This window comes from Phoxinus phoxinus (genome assembly GCF_949152265.1).
Source record: "Phoxinus phoxinus genome assembly, chromosome: 15".
NCBI classification, from domain to species: Eukaryota; Metazoa; Chordata; class Actinopteri; order Cypriniformes; family Leuciscidae; genus Phoxinus; species Phoxinus phoxinus.
In genome coordinates, this window is record NC_136890.1 from 18,912,091 (window position 1) to 18,921,153 (window position 9,063).

Here is a 9,063-nt window from a genome sequence, read left to right on the forward strand (position 1 = left end):
AAACCTTACAGTGAAGTCCAGATTACTCAATATGATTTTTTTTTTCCTGCTTCATCATCATCGTGTCACAGTCACAGATGTGTGATAATGAAACACAAACATAGTAAGATAAACACCACCACCAAAATATTTTGTCTCCTCTCTTATATAAACTGTACATTATAAAAACATCCAAAAGGCCTTGAACAAATAATGATGGCATACAAAGCATCAAGGCCCTCGCTCTCATTATTTCACTGGAGGGACGCTGTGATGGCTCGACTGGGACTGTGACGCATGGAACACACCCCTGCTGGTTCGGACTGGTGGGGTCAGTCTGAGCTGGGACGGGCCCAGTGGGGAGGTGGTGACAGTCACAGTGGAGGAGGAGTAAGGAAGAAGGGCCCCACCATGGGAGTCGATGTCTGACATGACCCTTCCCAGCATGGCCTCTGCAAGGTCTCAAGAGGCCATCATCAGGCTCTGGACCGGTCGTCATGATTCTCAGTCCTTTTGCCATGAGCTCTTTGTTCATCCACTTTGCTAGTGGACTTCATACGACAGCTACTACGTTTCTGATGTTGCTGCGAGATTAATGGGCACCAAGCCCATTTGATCAGTATCCAAGCCTTGGACCAAGATCATTCCACTTTTTTCTAATTGTTATGATAAAGCGTTTAATACAATTAATGTCTGTGTCTTTGTGTCCCACCACATCGTATAAACTGTGAGAATTACCAAGAAATAAACGGTGAGCGAGACTTATTTTGAATCAGAATAATGCCAGAGACGATTGCTTTTAAGATAATAATAATAATTATTATTAATCTCAGCTAATAGTCAGACCATTAGAACATCCATCGTTCAGAAAGATATACATCCCTCGCTCCTACAGTTCTTAAAAATAAAGGTTCTTGATTGGCAATTGGTTCCACAAGGAACCTTTAACATCCATGGAATCTTTATTTAGATCTTTATTTAAATTTACCAGGTTTAAAAACATTCTGGATTTTCCCTGAATATCAGTGCAAAAAGTCATATATAATCATTTCACATTTAAAATCAACAGAAATATGAACTAGCTAATGAGGATTGACACACAAACATCATTCATAAACATCACTGTGCGTACTTACTAATACTTGTTGATATCATTTAATTGGTGCAGCTGTATCATGAGCTGCAATGTTGATGTTCTTCAGTTATCCAATACTTAAAAAAACAAACAATTTTTGGTTCATACCACTGCTAAGAATGACCACCACATAGCATACTAGCTGCGATTTACTATTTGATTAAGAAAGTAAACAATTTCACTTTAAAAACTGTGATCTGTATATAAATCTGCCTACAAGTATGTGTGTTCTGAATGGTCCTCAGTGTGTCCTGAACGTGTGTATTGTGTTGTAGCTCTGTGATGTTTCCCTGGTTTTGAGGTGTGATATTCAGTCCTGCCCACAAACCTGGGAGAGGAAGTAATCCAGACCTATTCTTTCTTTTATCTCTCAATGACACTGAGCGGAAAAAGAAATTGACGGACGTGACAGGCGTGCACTGGTGTAACCTAAGCTTAAACCCCACCTCCTTTACCAGCATCCCATTAACCCTCCTCCCTGTCAGTGCTCTGGTCAATCTCAAGGTGTGCTACGACTCTCCATGAGCACGTCCACCTCGGATTCCCTTCGTCCTCCTCATCTTCCTCTTGACCTTTCTAAGTGACTCTGCTTTTCTCTCTCACTCTTTCCATACCTTTCTCTTTCTCACTCTGTTTCTAAACCAGGGGGCCGCCTGGGCTGCTCCCACAAAGCCTCCACTGTGTCACCGGCAGCCTCTCTCCCCGTGTCCTCATCCACTACTGTGGGAGTAGCAGAGCGTGAATCAGAAAGGAGGAGCCACTTATCTCCAGCCTGCCCCCCTCCACCTCACCCCCCGCTCCCCCTGCCTCTCGGGCACAAAGGCTGTGCCTCTTAACAGCGCACAATGATGCTGATCTAAAAGGTTACTTTGCTCCGTTCCCCCTCTCCAGCACCATCATCCTCCCCCTGCCTCCCCTCCGGTCGCCGGCCTCTTCCAGCAGCATGCATGAAAAGAAAGTCTAATGGCCGCTTGTTAGCCACTCCAGTGGCTGCACTGATCCGGCTTATCAGCCCCATCGGTTGTACCCGAGATGTCTGCATGAATGTCGGTGAGATTCAGGTCAGGGTCATGTTTTCATTCGCCCAATCGGCCTCAGGACTGATAAGACAATTTGTCAGAAAGTAATCAGAGAAGGGGGCTTTGGCCATTAAAGTTCACTGTGAGATGAAGGAGAGGAGAGGTACCACACCTCGTATTTCTCCTCTTGCTATTCACTCTTGCATTTTGAGTAGGCTACTTTGGGTCACAGAGTTCATAGGTTATTTTAGTCGCTAGACACTGTGCATTTATCTTCCTCCATTTTAGCTGATTTGTATTAAAACTCAAGTTCTACTCGGGGTCTCGTGATGCCAGAGGCGTTGTAACGGCTTTAAGAATTCTTAAAGAGGTAGTTCATAAAAAAAATAAAAAAAATCTTTTACTCTCATCTTTCTCCTGCAGAACACAAAAGAAGATGTTTTGAAATAGTTGTCTCATTGTTGTTGTTGTTTTTTTGTCCACAATGAAAGGCAATAGGATCCAGCATTGTTGTCGACTGCGCTTGCTTTGATTGCATGGGAGAAAACTGTTGAAACACATACACATAGTTCTGCAAGTTGTTTATTTCAATTCAGACTTTTTTTGAAAACTGCTATTATTACTCAAATTGACCCCAAACAAAAGCAATTATATTAAAAAGCATTACAATATTGTACACCAGTCACATGTCTAAGAGAAAGCCTTTGTGATAAAGTCAGAAATATCTGTCAAAAGGATTTTACTTACCTCAGACAAGCATATTATCAAGCATATAAGCATTGAAGATAAAATAAGAGGTTAACATTATGCTTACACATACATCATTGAGGTTTCTATAGGTATATGCTATTGGTTGGGAGCCCCTGCCTTAGAGTAGTGACATGTAGCCTTAAAGATACCTGAAAATGACAATGTCATTACAAACCTCTGACTTTCTTTCTTTTACAGAACACAAAAGAGGATACTTGGAAGAATGTTGGCAACCAAACAGTTTTGGTGACCATGATTTTCACTATATGGAATTTGTTTTACTCAAATGACTCAAAATATCTTATTGAAGCTCATACAGGTTTGAAATTACATGGGGGGTGATGACAGAATAATTTGTAATTTTTGAGTTAACTCTACTATAATATGGACCTTTTAGGAGTAAATTAGGTCAAAACACAGTTGGGTAAAACCTATAATACATAGCAAATTCTTTAAAATGCAGTAATACTTGTTCTATAACTTGCTCTGCTTACTGGAAGGGTTCTTTCTGCCTCTCCCTCTCACCTCCTCTCTGATCAGTATGCCTCCCCTGTGGTCACTTTCCTTCTCTGGCCCTTAATCCAATCCTGCCAAGTCCCCATAGTCACAGTGGACTTTTGAATTTTCTCTTTATACCCATGGAGTGCGCTCTTAATCGTCGGTTATTGCTCGCGATCGAATTTGTGGAGAGAGGGCAAGTCTTTAGTGATGTGATTTCGGGCACCCTAACCCAATCTGCTTCCAGAGCCTTTCTTTTACACTCTCCCTTTCATCTTGCCACAAAGCGATGGCATTTTAATTTTCATTCTCGTGTTACACTTTATTTATTTAGCGGGCTGTTTTTTTCTCGCCTTCCACACAGATCCAGGTTGGTATTGATCACGGCAAATGACATTATTTTCCTCAAAGGAATTGTGGAGAGTATGTTTTTCTTTGAAATTCTTTTAAGGCAGATACGTCCTGGTTAATCTGGGTTGTGGTGAAGAAAAGACAAGCTGGTAATAAGTGTTTATGGATGTGCGAATGCTTCAATATGTGATATTGACTGTGTGCAATGTTGTTTTATGAGTGCTTGTGGTGTACAATCATTTAAAAAAAGCAGAAGAAGAATCTGTCTGTTATTTTTAGGGTGTAACTGCATTTCAACAGTTGTTTATTCTTTAATGGATATAACGATTTTTACACAAGAGAAAAGAAAAGGTACCAATAGATTCACAAGACTGTGGCTTTTACTTGATTATCTGAGCATGTTTGATTTTTGTTGATGTTATTTTATTGGGAGTGAAGTTCTATATTCTTGCTGGTTTTACAAAAGACGTTCAGTTTCCCTTGTAGTTTCATATAATCAATTTGTGTGATGAAACAAGGGAAACTGAACGTGAAACATTTCAACAACTATAAAATAATTCATATGGATTCAGACATTATATGTGACCAAGCTTTGGAATTTCAACTAAAGGCTATTGCTATGTGTGATAACTCATATATTAAGACATACAAATACTACAAAACATTGAAAAGTGGCTGACTTTTAAATGATTTCTAAAAAGCTTCATGTGCTCATGTCCCCCATTTTTAAAAGGTGTTTATAAGTTCAACTATTGCTCATAAACATCACTACCAGCTTAGTCATTATTCCCATGCCAGTCAGTCTACTTATTCAATCTTAGGTAAACAATGATTGATCAGATCTTCCTTCAGCTGCATTCCCGAACATGGATGTCTGGCGTATAGCCTGTGGGATCTGGGAGGAGAGACGGGGGCAGAGACGGCATTAACAAGCTTAATGAAACATGTCAGTGTGTTATTTTCCGCCTCCTGCCTTAGTCACAGCGAGTCAAAGCCCTCCTGCCAGGAAAGCCCATTGTTAAGATGCTGGATTAGCTTTAAGTCCCAGGAGTCCTGCTCCTCTTCATCTCCATCCGTCACTGTCAACACCGAAAGGGTTTTCACACACACACATGCACAATCATACATTTATCTCTTGACCTTGCTGACATGCATTGCCTCTGCGCTTGCATAACATCTTCTCATATACACACGTAGGTGGACGTCCGCCCATTAAGGCCTCCATGGGTTGCTGGACAGTTGTGTCAGGTGGTCAGTGGGTACATGCACTGTGGCAGGACCTCTCCGGCCGTGACGCTGCAGACAGGAATGGCGGGGGCTACAACCCATGAGGTCAAAGTTCTTGACATAGATTTTCACACAGTGGGCACAGGCTGTAATTAACTAGCTGATTGACAAGAGTATGACAGCAACAGGGAAAGGAGAATAAGCCGTCGCACCGCTGCCAAACACAACAGATAGACAGTTGGATGGCCTTAGTTCAGTTTCACTGTGGACAAGAGTGACCTTCTGGATTCTGACCCTCTGTCATGAATTGCAACTACTAATTCAAATTAATCCGCATCAGTTCAGTTTAAAGCATGTACTACTCTGGGTCTTTTTTTTTTTGTGGTTGTGATTAATAACCATATTTAATGGAGCTCTCTTTTCTCTTTTTCATTGTATAAATACATAAATCCTTTGTCAATACATGATAGACATTATAAGGAGTTTTGATATTTTTAAGAATTACACGGAATATAATCATAAACCTTATAAGCCATTCCTTCTATCTCTTTTATGTATGCTAATTGAAATGTTTTATTTCAGCTTTAAAGGCATAGTTCATACAACACCCTCAAGTTGCTCTAAACCCGTATGGATTTATTTCTTCTGCTGAACACAAAATAAGAAATTTTAAGGAATTTGTGTAACCAAATCTATCTATCCATCCATCCATCCATCCATCCATCCATCCATCCATCCATCCATATTTTAAGATATTTTTCTATATTAAAAGGTACACACATCATCAAAGCAGTGTTCTAACTTTCTGTTTAGTTTGTAGTATATTTGTAAATCCCTGCAGAGCGGTTGGGTCTCCAATGCCCAGATCCTGATCTATGCTTAGCCTACAGTCTTAGCAATCAATATTCAGGCTTAAGTTTGGACCTTTCCCAGAACAATTCTTAAGAAATTCTGATGTATGCACTGATTTTGTGTTTTGTTTTCATTTCATCACCATAGAATACAGTGCCCTCCACAATTATTGGCACCCCTGTTTAAGATGTGGTCGGGGACTTCTAAAAATTCTCCCTTTTTTTTAAACAACATAGAACCCAAATACAAAAAAAGAGAAAAATCCAACCTTTTATTTAAGTACATTACTTTGGTGGTAAAAAAAAAAATCAAAAATTTAGAAAAAAAAAACCTTGAAATCATGTGTCCCACAATTATTGGCACCCCTAACAATACCGCTGAAAAATGTAATTGATTTTTTTTTAAATATATTTTTCTGTAGTTGCTAAAGTTGGTCAGGGTATCTAGGAACTTTTAATTAGTAATTCATGACTTCCTGTTTCCCTGGGGTATAAATATGACATGACACAGAGGCCTAATTCTCTTACCCATTTGTCAACATGGCAAAGACAAAAGAACACACCATTCAAATAAGGCAGATGTGTGTCGACCTTCATAAGTCAGGCAATGGCTACAAGAAAATAGCCACTCGCCTTAACTTGCCCATATCTACAGTCAGAGGAATCATTCAGAAGTTTAAAACAACTGGAACAGTGACAAACAAGGCTGGAAGAGGTCCCAAGTTTATCTTGCCACAACGCACAGTGAGGAGGATGGTAAGAGAAGTAAAAAAAAGTCCTTAACTCACTGTCACAGAATTGCATCAAAGAGTGGCATCTTGGGGTCACAAAGTCTCCAAAACAACCATCAGACGCTCTCTACATGCCAACAAGCTGTTTGGGAGGCATGCAAGGAAAAAGCCTTTTCTCACTAACACTCACAAACGTAAACGTCTGGAGTTTGCTAAGCGGCACTGGGACTTCAACTGGGATTGTGTGCTTTGGTCAGATGAGACTAAGATTGAGCTTTTTGGCAACAAACACTCTAAGTGGGTCTGGCGTAAAACAAAAGATGAGTATGCCGAAAAGCACCTCATGTCTACAGTGAAGTATGGTGGAGGATCTGTGATGCTGTTGGCCTGTTTCTCTTCCAAAGGCCCTGGGAACCTTGTTAGGGTGCATGGCATTATGAACGCTTTGAACTACCAGGACATTTTAAATAAAAACCTGATGGCCTCTGCCAGAAAGCTGAAGATGGGTCGTCAATTGGGTCTTTCAGCAGGATAATGATCCAAAACATGTGGCAAAATCTACACAAAAATGGTTCAGCAGTCACAAACTAAGGTCCTCCCATGGCCATCTCAGTCCCCAGACCTCAACACAATCGAAAACCTGTGGGGCGAGCTAAAGAGGAGAGTGCATAAGAGAAGACCCAGGACACTGGATGATCTAGAAAGATTGTGCAAAGAAGAATGGTCAAAGATCCCTCTCTCTGTGTTCTCCAATCTTGTGAAATGTTATAGGAGGAGATTAAGTGCTGTCTTGTTGGCAAAAGGGGGTTGTACAAAGTATTAACATCAGGGGTGCCAATAAATGTGGGACACATGATTTCAAGTTTTTGTTTTTCTAAATTTTAGATTTTTTTTTTACCACCAAAGTAATGTACTTAAATAAAAGGTTGGATTTTTCTCTTTTTTTGTATTTGGGTTCTATGTTGTTTAAAAAAAAAGGATAATTTTTAGAAGTCCTCGACCACATCTTAAACAGGGGTGCCAATAATTGTGGAGGGCACTGTATATGGAAGTCAATGGGGCTCATCAACTGTTTGGTATATATTCTTCAAAATATCTTATTTTGTGTTCATCAGAAGAAAGAAATTCATATAGTATCGGAACAACTTCAGGGTGAGTAAATGATGACAGAATTTTTTTCTCTCCAGAAACAATCAATTTCATTGCATAATAAATGCATAAATAAATGCATAAATAAATAAATAAATGCATACATTAATAAATTTAATATTTTATAAATGCATAAATACAATTATAACTAAAGTAATGTAATATATAAATAAATAAATAAATTGTTAACTTTCATGTTCTCTTGGGTAGGCCTAATTAAAACATCTTTATTTGTTAAATTTGTGTAGTTAAGGCACTTGCTGTCTGGTTTATAGTGTGACATTAGACTAGGATGCCGCCTGTCTATCATCTTTACATCTAACAACCGAGGGAGGGTTTGCCTCTGCCCGAGAGGTAACATAGCTCTTTTATAGTTAACATGTTCACCTTTGAAGAATACACTTAAAAGGGGAAAATCAGAGGAATTAAATGGTGTGTCTCCCCCTTGCTTCTGAGGGGACATTTTCTACTGCGGCACAAAGGGACGGGGATCACATTGCAGCGCTGCATTCAGTGGGCCACTTTGTTTTCAAATGGTTTTGTTAGTTGTGACACTGCAGACATCCAACACCTTCCAAGAATCTGAACCGCAAAAAGCTCTTGTTCTCTGGCGAGTAACCCAGAAACAGACCCGGGGGGCCAAAAGCTGTGCTGTGCTGTGTCACGGTAAAAAGCTTCCCTCAGGTGATCTTCCTTCCCTTGTTCCTGCCTCCAGGGCTTCTGAGGTGTTTAAGCAGCTTAACACAGTTGCTTAACAGCTCAATGTATGAGAAGAGGTGCTTGCTGTTTCACATGTCCCACTCAAGCCTTCTTCTTGACCTCTGACACATCTGGAGCCTCAGACGCAAGTGGACATGAACCAACTTAAACGGATAGTTCACCCAAAAATGAAAAGTCTGTCATCATTTCTCTTTTCATTCAAACATGTATGACTTTCTTTCTTCTGTGGAACATAAAAGAAGATATTGTCTCAGTGTTTTTTGTCCATACAATAGAAGCCAATCAAAACTCTTTAGTTGAACGTTCTTCAAATGTTCATCTTTTTTTGTGTGCAGAAGAAAATAACTCATACAGGTTTGGAATAACATAAGGGTGAGTAAATGATGACAGAAATGTCATTTTTGGGTGAACTATCCCTTTAAATGGACATTCATAGTCTTACTAGTGGGAATAGATCTACTTTAGAGACTTTTCAGGACAATTTACATTTTCAAACATGTCTTGGTATTTGGTTTATCCAAATACATGCAGAACTCCATGAAGTTTGTGTAAAAACTGATGATAATGTTCTCCATCATGATTTTATGATTCAAAGGACATTTTGTGCTTCAACAAAACATCTGACTGTTTGTGAAGTCACGTGGTCAATGTCA